At 41.4% G+C, this 13,535-nt stretch overlaps 1 long non-coding RNA gene across 1 annotated transcript; it reads right to left on the bottom strand.

Moving 5' to 3' along the window:
• Positions 1-932: 932 nt before the first annotated feature.
• On the bottom strand, positions 933-4,106 carry LOC119893011. Its single transcript, XR_005442745.1, has 4 exons — positions 4,046-4,106; positions 3,313-3,394; positions 3,139-3,199; positions 933-955 (listed from the first exon to the last, which is right to left on the bottom strand). It is a non-coding gene; the product is annotated as an uncharacterized LOC119893011 (long non-coding RNA).
• Positions 4,107-13,535: the final 9,429 nt, after the last annotated feature.

Below are 13,535 nucleotides of genomic sequence, written 5' to 3'. Positions count from 1 at the left end.
ATATTGCAATATTTGACAAAAGATTAAAACAGAATAAACTGTGACATTGTGAAGGATATACAGTCTAAAGAGAAATGTACTTGACAAGATATTGGAAATGGTTTGCAAGCAATAACAGTAAAAAAAAATAAAAAATATGCTCCATTCTATATGGGATTTATAAATTACAAACTGTTAGCTAACAGATACTGTACTTTAGAGAAAGACCAAGGCTGGATGTTGTAACAATATTTTTACTCAAACAAATATTCCAGCATTTTTTTAGTTATAATGGGCAATAACTGGTAATTTAACCACAAATCAAAATTAACATAAGGTCATGTTTTGTCTGCTTGAAATATAGATTCATTTAATATCGCATTTTGACAAATCCTGCCAATTCATTTTTAAAAAATGTCACAGCAGAGGACGTCCTGGTTTGTTTGTTAGGGAAGTGCAGTTTGTTTTTGTTTTTTGTCTTTATTTGACAGTAGCTTTTGATCTGTCTAATGGATTTTAATATCACTGTGGAATTCTGCTTAAACACTGTATGTAACGGTCCACAGATTCATGTTGTGTTCATACTCTTGTTGTTTTTTGGTGACTGTGCTGACAGTGCAGATGAATCCTCCAGAGCTTCTTGACGTCTGTGAATGAAAAAACTAATTGAAAGACTTATTTACTCAAAAACACTCAACAAACGCAACAACAAAAAAACAATGGGAATAAAAAACAAATTCTCATGGACTCCTCTGCTGAAGTTGAGCCACTCTTAAAGTTGACAGCACTGTACTCCCACCATCTTCGTCCTCCTCTCTTCATTCTTGTGTCTGTTGGGCTGAGCTGGCCTGATGTTGGAGTAGAAGGATCCTCCTGGTTTTCAGAGAAGCTACTCTGGCATAGCAAAGGTTGTTCGACTCCTCTGCTGGTTTTCTCTGTGCGCAGCTGAAGGGTTGCCCACTAAACCCATGTTTAGCTAAAAGGTAATAATCATCATAGACAAAAATACTTCAGTACTTAGCTTTGTAAGTAAGTGGGGAAGTATGTTGTGGTATTTTTGTTGGCTGCAATTCCAGTGACTTTACAAATATGTCATCAGGTGCAACTTTTTTATGTTCTCTGTTCTGGTTTGGTTCTGTTTTTTTTTCGAACCTGTCCTGTCACAGAAACAGACACCACAGAGAAAAGACAGCACCTGCAAGAACAGAGATAGGGGCTTGGGGCAGACATAAGAAAATAACTGATGGAGAATAAAAGGTGAAGGAGAAATAGTCAAGCAAAAAAATAACAACACAGCTCAGCTATGAGAAGGGAAATAATAACAATTTATTGACATGTATAAAGAATAATGCAGCACAAGTTGACACCCATGGACATCTTAAATTTCTGTGTAGGTGTGTCTTTGTGTGTATAAGTCTGCACATAGTAGCTGTTAGTGAGAGTGGGACACCACACCAGCACTGACAACAGTGGCAGACAGGCACCAACCCTAGCAGCCAGGTACCCTGTAACCCCCCGGAGCGCAAATGACCGAGACCACATGACCCGGAGACAACCGTGCACCACTTGAAGTAAGAATAGTAGAGAGCTAGAGGCCACCCCAACAAGTTTTTATAGCCAAATAGTGAACCAGAGGTTTGGGGTTACTTCTGTTTTTGTCATATTCCTACTCGGACCAGTAGATGTAATTCCCCTTTAATTTTAAAAACCTGACATGTACAGTATGTGTAGATGAGAGGTGTACTGAAAGTGCAGCTGGTTCAGCACTTTGTAATTTATAACATAATGGTGTATAAAGGAAAACAAGGGTGTCACAGACATATAGCGTCGACGAGCGATCCCTATAGCGTCATAGTTCAACACACGGGGAAGCCCTGTAGCGTCAGTTTTTGACGGTAAGCAAGGTATATGATATGTAACAGAAAAGACTGGCAAGGGAGGGGTGGTTGCGGTGGATGGAGGGCCAAAACCCTAACTTTGACCAGGAGACCAGGTTCGTCTCCTGTGTAAAACAAAAAGTCAACATTAAATGTTTTTATTTAAGTTACGTGAGTTACGTAATTTGCGCAAGTTACTTAAGTGACGTAAGTTAACTTATTTGGGTTATTTTAACCCAACCATGGTCTTTTCCTAACCTTAACCAAGTAGTGTTGTGCCTAAACCTAACCAAATTTTAATTTCATGACTTTAATAATGTGCCATTTCAATATGACTATGTTTCAAAACGCTAGGGTCTAACCAGACATTGCATATTTAGTGTTGCTAAATACAGTTGTGGCAAGTTTCTTCCAAAATGTATATATTATAGATGACTAATTACTTTCTTTTAAGAGTAGTTAGTATATTACAATATTAGTGTCTCTGAATTGTAATGCTTTGCACTACTTTTGCGTTACTTGAGTTACTTTCAATGTTATTTAATGGGCGCATTATTCTGATAGTAAGATGTGCTGCATAGGTGGGTTCTAGTGATGTGCAGAGTTATATCTGCAGATCGGGTGGGTCTTTGTCATAAAAAATAACCTTCTGATAAGGGTGGGGGTGGATGGGTGAAATAGGATGAATCATGTCCCCATTAAAAAAATGATGCTGTGTGAATGAGGTACAGCAGCATAACGTCATTATTTTAATCTCCCGACACAGGATCAGTCAGGATGAAATGACAACAGCCTCTCTGATCATGAAAGTACTTTGTTTAAGAACACATAGCCTATAGAAAAATATTTAGACATAATCCATCAGGGGAGCTACCGTCTTGTTATGAGGAGCAGAGCTCCCCCCTAGTTTCCACCCTGCGTACAATCTCAACCGTCGGACACCTCTTAATTTCGGGTTAAAATGTGGTATAACAAGTGTTACTGAGATTGTAATGGGTATAATATTACCATTTTTTGTAGTAATTGCGTTACAGCAAAAAGCAATACATTACTGTAATTATGTTACTTTGGAACACGTTACTCCCAACACTGGCTAAGCGTTTCTAACTTGACCGCGGAGCCGTAAACATCTAAAAATGACACTAAAGGGCTACCCAGGTCGTCAAAAAGCAACAACAAAGGGCCTTGACTAAGCTTCAATATGTGACGAGTCGGGAGTGAGAATGTGTTGCGAAGATGGACATGAAGCACGATTCAAATGACTTAAACTCTTCTTCCTCACCTGTGCTGCGTTGTCTGGTCTCCCTCCAGGCTCTGTGGTTTGTTTCAAGGACCTCTTTCTTCTGGAGAGGAGAATAAATGAACAAACAAAAAAATCATGGCATGAAATTACTGAACATGAATTACAGAAGGTCCATTACTGAATATATAATCACAGTAAAACTGATTTGCTCACCTAATCAATAGGAAAGCAAGGAGGAATATGAGAGCCAGAAAAATAGCAGTGATTGATCCAGCAGCTGCCGATGCCATTGAACCTGGGAAACAGTGATCAAACAAAAATACTTGCAATTAATAATGGAGATTGTTTGGGATCATAATTGGAAATAAAATTGTAGATCTTCAGACAAAAGCATTTGTTACATGCCAAGAAGGCCTGGTTAGTTTTTGTTTTTCCTCCTGCTTTTTGCCTGCCCCTGTGTTCTCTTCAGGTGCTAAGCGGGTGATTGACTCGCGCGTGTGCAGCCTGGCCGAGCTGTACATTGGCCAACTGAAGATGAAGCTGGCCAATCAGCATGCGGAGGGAGAAATAAAAGCAGCACCCCAGATGAGTTTGCTCTCTCACCATTGCAATTGCTTCCACTGTTAGCAGCAGCAGCGGCGGCAGCAGCGTGATTGTTTGACCCTTTTCTTTTGGGAATAAACTTTGATTTGCTGAGTTCAAATATCTGTGACTCCTTTACGTTGCCTCCCTGAAGCCCAGGTCCTAACACATTCTAAAGCTCATTAGGGTCTGATAGATTAATGACTAACTTTGTCTTTTGGCTATATGTCTTTGACTCTTGAGCATAGCTGTCATACCTGGTGGAAGGGAGATCACCTGATGAGAGAAGCTACAGGACAGACCTTGTAAAGAAAATGACGTGGAATTGAGTGGGTGTGTATGCAGGTTAATTAACATCATTTACCTGACACAACAGTCAGATGTAAGGTGGAGTTATGACGTCCTCTTCTGTTCTGGGCTTCACAGTGATAATTCCCACTGTGTTCAGCTCTGATGTCAGTGATGGTGAAGTTCTGTTCTGATGCTTGTGGTGAGTCTTCATTCTCCTTGTACCAGGTATAATTAGCTGCTGGGTTAGCATCACTGCTGCAGGTCAGAGTCACTGAACTGCCCTCCACTATCTCAGCAGAGGGACTCACTGACACAGAGAGAAGCTTTGGAGCATCTGAGGGACAAAAAAAGAGAGTGCTGCATGTTAACAACATAGTGTGGGATAAACAGAGAAGTGACTAACTTGTATCTATGGCATTTAGTGACAATTCCGTATTGACATGTTTAACTATATCCCAAAATCAATGATTAAAGTTGTGCTTTTGAACATTAATCAGTGGGGCCTGGTCGGCCATGCAGAAACACAATTTTCAGCAGTGTCTTTTCATTGGATGTTTACTTTATACAATAAAGTATAAACAACAATACCTACAAAACAAATTTTTTTTGCATATCTGGTATTGAAGCAATCCAAAAGTAAGTAAATGTAATGAACTTGAAATACTTGGATTATGTTATGGATTACATTTTTTAACATGTAATTAGTATTTGTCCTGGATTGCATTTTTAAAGTAATCCTCCCAACCCAATTTGTTACTGTGATGTAAAGACAGTGTCCAGTTAAAACTTTATATGAAGATAAATTTGTTACAAATTAATAACTTCCCTCTCTGAAACTCTTGCTCCAGTCTAGGTTGCTAAACTGGTTTGGGAACATTTACAGCTTAACCAAAGCTGTGGTTATAGGCTTTTCAGGACCCGCCTTCCTCTGCTTTTGATTGGTTAGTAGACTTTGATTAGCTACTGCGCATATGCAACTCCATAGCTTAGACATGTCATAGGCGTTCAATGACCACTTTAAAGGAAAATCCTAAATCCTTTAAACTCCTTATGGAACACAATACCCTTTCTACCATCCTAAACCCATCAGACCTTTACATCCACTATCTATAATAAACACATTATATGTCAAAGTGATTAGCTGATGTTTTGTACTTACACTGGACATCTATGGATACAGATGTGGAGTTGATCTGGCCATACTTATTCTCAGACTTGCAGTGGTAGATCCCGCTGTCCTTAGAGCTGATAGAGGTGAAATGATAAATGTCCTCTGGTCCCTGAATCAGTGTTTGGTTCTCCTTGTACCAGGTGTATTTAGCTGCTGGGTTAGCATCACTGCTGCAGGTCAGAGTCACTGAACTGCCCTCCACTATCTCAGCAGAGGGACTCACTGACACAGAGGGAAGCTTTGGAGGATCTTTAGACAAAAGAGAGACAACTTGTCAATAATTGTTCACAGGCCTGTTTTTAGGCAGTGACTGCCACAAGCTAGGAGGAGCAATTCAGTAGTTTTAATTCATTATTATGATACATCATTGGTCACTTTGTTTTCCACCTGCTTTACTATGTGTTCACATAAACGCAAAACAGATTGGGGCACGCAAAACAGATTGGAAAGATTGACGTACTGCTGACGTATTGCGGTAAGCGTGTCGACTCATTTCCGTTTCCGGTGCTTGTGTGTTGGTACCGCGTTGTGCTGCTCTCGCTAAATAACAGTTACATTTGTTTGATTACAGCGGCCAACTGTTCGCTAAACACTTATTCTTTACAGTAATTTTGCCTAAGCACTCACAGTTCTTTCCATCTTTTAGTGACTGCTGTTCAATCTCATAGTTGTTCTAAAGTTTTGGTAACTGACGCTACAGTAATTTAGCTTAGCCGTTAGTGACTTTAGCTTAGCAGCTAGCGATGGCTTCTCCTTCTCCCTCTCTCTCTCCTACTTTCTCCTGCTCGGTGTGTCAGATGTTTAGTTACTCCTCTGCCTCCTTTAGCGGTAATGGTACATGTAATAAGTGTAGTTTATTTATAGACATGGAGGCGAGGCTCAGTGATTTAGAAGTCCGGCTCCGCACCTTGGTAGATCAGTCTTTAGCTACTGTAGCTAGCCAGTCCCCGGTAGTCGGTGCGGAACGGCCTGAGTTAGCCTCTGGTAGCCGTCCTCCGGCATCCCCTGTGCAGCCAGGAAAAGGGGGGGGCTGGGTGACTGTCCGAAGGAGGAATAGTTGTAAGCATTCAAAGTCCACAGGGCATCATCAACCTGTTCACGTTTCTAACAGATTTTCCCCACTCAGCGACACACCCGCTGAGAAACCAACTCTGATCATTGGCAGCTCCATTTTGAGAAACGTGAAGTTAGCGAAGCCAGCGGCCATAGTTAAGTGCATCCCTGGGGCCAGAGCGGGCGACATTGAGTCTTATTTGAAACTGCTGGCTAAGGATAAACGTAAATACAGTAAGATTGTTATTCACGTCGGCGGTAATGACTCCCGGTTACGCCAATCGGAGGTCACTAATATTAATGTTGAGTCGGTGTGTACATATGCAAAAACAATGTCGGACACCGTAGTTTTCTCTGGACCCCTGCCAAATCTGACCAGTGATGACATGTATAGCCGCATGTCGTCATTCCGCCGCTGGTTGTCGAGGTGGTGTCCAGCAAACGATGTGGGCTTTGTTGATCATTGGCAGACTTTCTGGGGAAGACCTGGTCTGATCCCACTTGGGAAGGAGCAGCTCTCATTTCTAGAAATCTGGCCAAGTTTATTAGTGGACCAAATCCATGACAACCCATAATTGAGACCAGGTGGCAGAGTCGCAGTCTAACACACTTCTCTGCCCTTCTTTTTCAGCAGTTACCCACCCAAAACCCTACGCAGAGTCGCAGTCTAACACACTTCTCTGCTCCTCCATTTCAGGAGTTACTTAGTGAAAATCCTATAGTGACAGTGTCTGCCCCCCGACCATCGAAATTATTTAAAAAGGTAAACAGAAGAGGAGCTGTGCATAAAAACCTCATAAAAATTAAAACCACAAGAGCAATAGTGCAAACGAATAGGAGAGTTAAATGTGGACTCTTAAACATCAGATCTCTCTCTTCTAAAGCTGTACTAGTAAATGAACTAATATCAATTCAATTCAATTCAATTCAATTTTATTTATATAGCGCCAAATCACAACAACAGTTATCTCACAGCGCTTTTCATAAAAGAGCAGGTCTAGACCGTACTCTGTGATGATATTTACAGAAGCCCAACAGTTCCCACCAAGAGCAAGCACTAGGCGACAGAGGCAAGGAAAAACTTCCTTTTAAGAGGCAGAAACCTCGAGCAGAACCATGGCTCAGGGTGGGCGGCCATCTGCCTCGACCGGTTGGGGTGAGAGAGAGAGAGAGAGAGAGAGAGAGAGAAGAGAGTGAAAGAGAGAGAGAGAGAGAGAGAGAAGAGAGAGAGAGAGAGAGAGAGGGATGTAAGGAGAGAGAGGGAGGGAGGCAGCCTACACAATATACACACAGAGGTACAGACAGCGAAGGTAATGTTGCTATAAACTAAATGAAAAATGGTACAGATATTTATAATAGTGTTAATGGTAACCATCGTAATGTTAATGATTATAATAACAATAAGACTAGCAACAATAGTCGTTGCAGTAGAGGGTGTCGAGCAGGAACACGGGGGCAGCAGGCGACCCGCAGCCACAGATCCAGACTCCACAGCTCCAGAGCCAGAAAACCTGCAGGAAGTGATAGGAGGAGAGAGGAGAGGGACGAGAAAGCACAAGACTACCAGAAAGGGGAGAAGTTGTGTTAGTAACATGCAATAATGGGATAAGGTTGCATACAGAGGGAGAGAAAGTAGAGGAGAGAGGAGCTCAGTGCATCATGGGAAATCCCCCGGCAGTCTAGGCCTATAGCAGCATAACTAAGGGATGGTTCAGGACTACCTGAGCCAGCCCTAACTATAAGCTTTATCAAAGAGGAAAGTCTTAAGCCTACTCTTAAATGTGGAGATGGTGTCTGCCTCCTGAACCCAAACTGGAACCTGGTTCCACAGGAGAGGAGCTTGATAGCTGAACGCTCTGGCTCCTAGTCTACTTTTGGAGACTCTAGGAACCACAAGTAACCCTGCATTCTGGGAGCGCAGTGCTCTGGTGGGGTAGTAAGGTACTATGAGCTCTTTAAGATAAGATGGTGCCTGACCATTAAGAGCTTTGTAGGTAAGAAGAATGATTTTAAATTCTATTCTGGATTTTACTGGAAGCCAATGCAAAGAAGCTAAAACAGGAGAAATGTGATCTCTTTTCCTGGTTCCTGTCAGAACACGTGCTGCAGCATTCTGGATCAGCTGAAGAGTCTTAATGGACTTTTTCGAGCAGCCTGATAATAAGGAATTGCAGTAATCCAGCCTAGAAGTAACAAATGCATGGACTAGTTTTTCTGCATCATTTTTAGACAGGATGTTCCTGATTTTCGCAATATTACGTAGGTGAAAAAAGGCGGTCCTTGAAATTTGCTTAATGTGGGACTTAAACGACATGTCCTGATCAAAGATAACTCCAAGATTCCTCACAGTGGTGCTGGAGGCCAAGGCGATGCCATCCAGGGAAACTATATCTTTAGATAATGCGTCACGGAGGTGCTTAGGCCCCAGAACAATAACTTCAGTTTTATCTGAGTTTAACATAAGAAAATTACAGCTCATCCAGGTTTTAACATCCTGAAGGCACATTTGAAGTTTAGCTAACTGATGAGTTTCATCTGGCTTGATCGATAGATATAACTGAGTATCATCTGCATAACAATGAAAGCTTATGGAATGTTTCCTGATAATATTGCCTAAAGGAAGCATATATAAAGTGAAGAGGATTGGTCCAAGGACAGATCCTTGAGGAACTCCATGAGTAACTTTGGCGTGCATGGAGGACTCATCGTTAACATGTACAAACTGAAATCGATCTGATAAATAGGACTTAAACCAGCTTAGAGCGGTTCCTTTAATGCCAATGAAATATTCCAGTCTCTGCAATAGGATCTGATGGTCAATGGTATCAAATGCAGCACTAAGATCTAATAAAACCAGTACAGAGACAAGTCCTTTGTCTGATGCAATAAGGAGGTCATTAGTAATTTTCACCAGTGCTGTCTCTGTGCTATGATGAGCTCTAAATCCTGACTGAAAATCCTCAAATAAACTATTGCTCTGTAGAAAGTCACACAGCTGTTTAGCAACTGCTTTCTCCAGAACCTTAGAGAGAAATGGAAGGTTAGATATAGGTCTATAGTTTGATAAAACATCCGGATCAAGTTTGGGCTTTTTCAGAAGAGGTTTAATTACAGCTACTTTAAAGTACTGTGGTACATAGCCTGTTGATAAAGATAGATTGATCATATCTAGTATAGAGGTGCTGACTAAGGGTAAAACATCTTTAAGCAGCCTAGTCGGGATGGGGTCTAAGAGGCAGGTTGATGGTTTAGATGAAGAAATTATTGAAGTTAGTTGGTAAAGATTGAGGGAAGCAAAACAGTCTAAACATGTATCTGGTTCTACAGCTGTTTCTAAGGTTCCTGAGTTTAGAGATAAGTCGGTGCCAGTTGAGGGCAGGTCTTGGTGAATTTTGTCTCTAATAGCTAGAATTTTATCATTAAAGAAGCTCATGAAGTCGTAACTACTGAGAGCTATGGGAATACTTGGCTCAATAGAGCTGTGACTCTCTGTCAGCCTGGCTACAGTGCTGAAAAGAAACCTGGGGTTGTTCCTATTTTCCTCTATTAATGACGAGTAGTACGCTGCTCTGGCATTACGGAGGGCCTTCCTATAAGTTTTAAGACTATCAGATTATGATATTGATTTATTTGGTCTTACTGAAACCTGGCTGGGTGATGGAGAATATGTTGATGAATCCACCCCTCCCAGTCATATTAATACTCACATTCCTCGAGGCACAGGCCGAGGAGGTGGAGTTGCAGCTATCTTCGACTCTAGCCTACTAATCAGCTCTAAACCTAAACTAAACTATAACTCATTTGAAAGTCTTGTTCTTAGTCTTTCGCACCCAAGTTGGAAATCACTGCAACCAATTCTTTTTGTTATAGTGTACCGAGCACCTGGCCCGTACTCTGAATTCTTATCTGAATTTGCAGAGTTTTTGTCAACTTTAGTCCTTAAAACGGACAAAGTTATTATTGTAGGAGATTTTAATATTCATGTGGATGTTGAGAATGACAGCTTCAGTACTGCGTTTATCTCTTTGTTAGATTCCATCGGCTTCTCTCAGAGTGTTCATGAACCGACTCACTGTTTTAACCACACCCTCGACCTTGTTTTGGTGTATGGTATTGAAATTGAACATTTAGTGGTGTTCCCACAGAATCCCTCTTTATCCGACCACTGTTTGACAACTTTTGAGTTTGTATTGCTGAACTACTCGCCATTGGGCAAAAATTTCTATACAAGATGTCTGTCTGATAGTGCCATAGCTAAATTTAAGGATGCGATTCCATCAGCTCTAAATACATTATCTAGTCACAAAGTAACGGAGGACTCCTATGCTAATTTCAGTCCCTCCCAAATCGATCATCTTGTTGATAGTGCTGCAGGCTCGCTGCGAATGACACTCGACTCTGTAGCCCCTCTAAAAAAGAAAATACTAAAACAAAGACGGTTAGCTCCATGGTATAATACTGAAACTCGCAAATTAAAGCAAATATCACGGAAACTTGAGAGGAATTGGCGTTCCACCAAAGTGGAAAATTCTCGTTTAATTTGGCAAGATAGTCTTAAAACTTATAGGAAGGCCCTCCGTAATGCCAGAGCAGCGTACTACTCGTCATTAATAGAGGAAAATAGGAACAACCCCAGGTTTCTTTTCAGCACTGTAGCCAGGCTGACAGAGAGTCACAGCTCTATTGAGCCAAGTATTCCCATAGCTCTCAGTAGTTACGATTTCATGAGCTTCTTTAATGATAAAATTCTAGCTATTAGAGACAAAATTCACCAAGACCTGCCCTCAATTGGCACCGACTTATCTCTTAACTCAGGAACCTTAGAAACAGCTGTAGAACCAGATACATGTTTAGACTGTTTTGCTTCCCTCAATCTTTACCAACTAACTTCAATAATTTCTTCATCTAAACCATCAACCTGCCTCTTAGACCCCATCCCGACTAGGCTGCTTAAAGATGTTTACCCTTAGTCAGCACCTCTATACTAGATATGATCAATCTATCTTTATCAACAGGCTATGTACCACAGTACTTTAAAGTAGCTGTAATTAAACCTCTTCTGAAAAAGCCCAAACTTGATCCGGATGTTTTAGCCAACTATAGACCTATATCTAACCTTCCATTTCTCTCTAAGGTTCTGGAGAAAGCAGTTGCTAAACAGCTGTGTGACTTTCTACAGAGCAATAGTTTATTTGAGGATTTTCAGTCAGGATTTAGAGCTCATCATAGCACAGAGACAGCACTGGTGAAAATTACTAATGACCTCCTTATTGCATCAGACAAAGGACTTGTCTCTGTACTGGTTTTATTAGATCTTAGTGCTGCATTTGATACCATTGACCATCAGATCCTATTGCAGAGACTGGAATATTTCATTGGCATTAAAGGAACCGCTCTAAGCTGGTTTAAGTCCTATTTATCAGATCGATTTCAGTTTGTACATGTTAACGATGAGTCCTCCATGCACGCCAAAGTTACTCATGGAGTTCCTCAAGGATCTGTCCTTGGACCAATCCTCTTCACTTTATATATGCTTCCTTTAGGCAATATTATCAGGAAACATTCCATAAGCTTTCATTGTTATGCAGATGATACTCAGTTATATCTATCGATCAAGCCAGATGAAACTCATCAGTTAGCTAAACTTCAAATGTGCCTTCAGGATGTTAAAACCTGGATGACCTGTAATTTTCTCATGTTAAACTCAGATAAAACTGAAGTTATTGCTCTGGGGCCTAAGCACCTCCGTGACGCATTATCTAAAGATATAGTTTCCCTGGATGGCATCGCCTTGGCCTCCAGCACCACTGTGAGGAATCTTGGAGTTATCTTTGATCAGGACATGTCGTTTAAGTCTCACATTAAGCAAATTTCAAGGACCGCCTTTTTTCACCTACGTAATATTGCGAAAATCAGGAACATCCTGTCTAAAAATGATGCAGAAAAACTAGTCCATGCATTTGTTACTTCTAGGCTGGATTACTGCAATTCCTTATTATCAGGCTGCTCGAAAAAGTCCATTAAGACTCTTCAGCTGATCCAGAATGCTGCAGCACGTGTTCTGACAGGAACCAGGAAAAGAGATCACATTTCTCCTGTTTTAGCTTCTTTGCATTGGCTTCCAGTAAAATCCAGAATAGAATTTAAAATCATTCTTCTTACCTACAAAGCTCTTAATGGTCAGGCACCATCTTATCTTAAAGAGCTCATAGTACCTTACTACCCCACCAGAGCACTGCGCTCCCAGAATGCAGGGTTACTTGTGGTTCCTAGAGTCTCCAAAAGTAGACTAGGAGCCAGAGCGTTCAGCTATCAAGCTCCTCTCCTGTGGAACCAGGTTCCAGTTTGGGTTCAGGAGGCAGACACCATCTCCACATTTAAGAGTAGGCTTAAGACTTTCCTCTTTGATAAAGCTTATAGTTAGGGCTGGCTCAGGTGAGTCCTGAACCATCCCTTAGTTATGCTGCTATAGGCCTAGACTGCCGGGGGATTTCCCATGATGCACTGAGCTCCTCTCTCCTCTACTTTCTCTCCCTCTGTATGCAACCTTATCCCATTATTGCATGTTACTAACACAACTTCTCCCCTTTCTGGTAGTCTTGTGCTTTCTCGTCTCTCTCCTCTCTCCTATCACTTCCTGCAGGTTTTCTGGCTCTGGAGCTGTGGAGTCTGGAGCTGTGGCTGCGGGTCACCTGCTGCCCCCGTGTTCCTGCTCGACACCCTCTACTGCAACGACTATTGTTGCTAGTCTTATTGTTATTATTGTTATTATAATCATTAACATTACGATGGTTACCATTAACACTATTAATTATAAATATCTGTACCATTTTTCATTTAGTCTATAGCAACATTACCTTCACTGTGTGTACCTCTGTGTGTATATTGTGTAGGCTGCCTCCCTCCCCTCTCTCTCCTTACATCTCTCTCTCTCTCTCTCTCTCTCTCTCTCTCTCTCTCTCTCTCTCTCTCACCCCAACCGGTCGAGGCAGATGGCCGCCCACCCTGAGCCATGGTTCTGCTCGAGGTTTCTGCCTCTTAAAAGGAAGTTTTTCCTTGCCTCTGTCGCCTAGTGCTTGCTCTTGGTGGGAACTGTTGGGCTTCTGTAAATAGCATCACAGAGTACGGTCTAGACCTGCTCTTTTATGAAAAGCGCTGTGAGATAACTGTTGTTGTGATTTGGCGCTATATAAATAAAATTGACTTGAATTGAATTGAATAAAACAAGAAGCAAATCTTTCATTCAACGCAGTTACATACCAAGTCCATGCATAGACACAAATTAGGCGATGGTTGGAAGACGCAAATGTTGTTGAAATGATATTATTGTGAGCCACGT

This window comes from Micropterus salmoides, unplaced genomic scaffold, assembly GCF_014851395.1.
Source record: "Micropterus salmoides isolate LMB-PRFRI ecotype aquatic unplaced genomic scaffold, ASM1485139v1 Ms_hic_scaffold_792, whole genome shotgun sequence".
Lineage (NCBI taxonomy): Eukaryota > Metazoa > Chordata > Actinopteri > Centrarchiformes > Centrarchidae > Micropterus > Micropterus salmoides.
The sequence above is the reverse complement of the archived record's forward strand: the minus strand, read 5'-3'. Positions and strand labels throughout refer to the sequence as shown.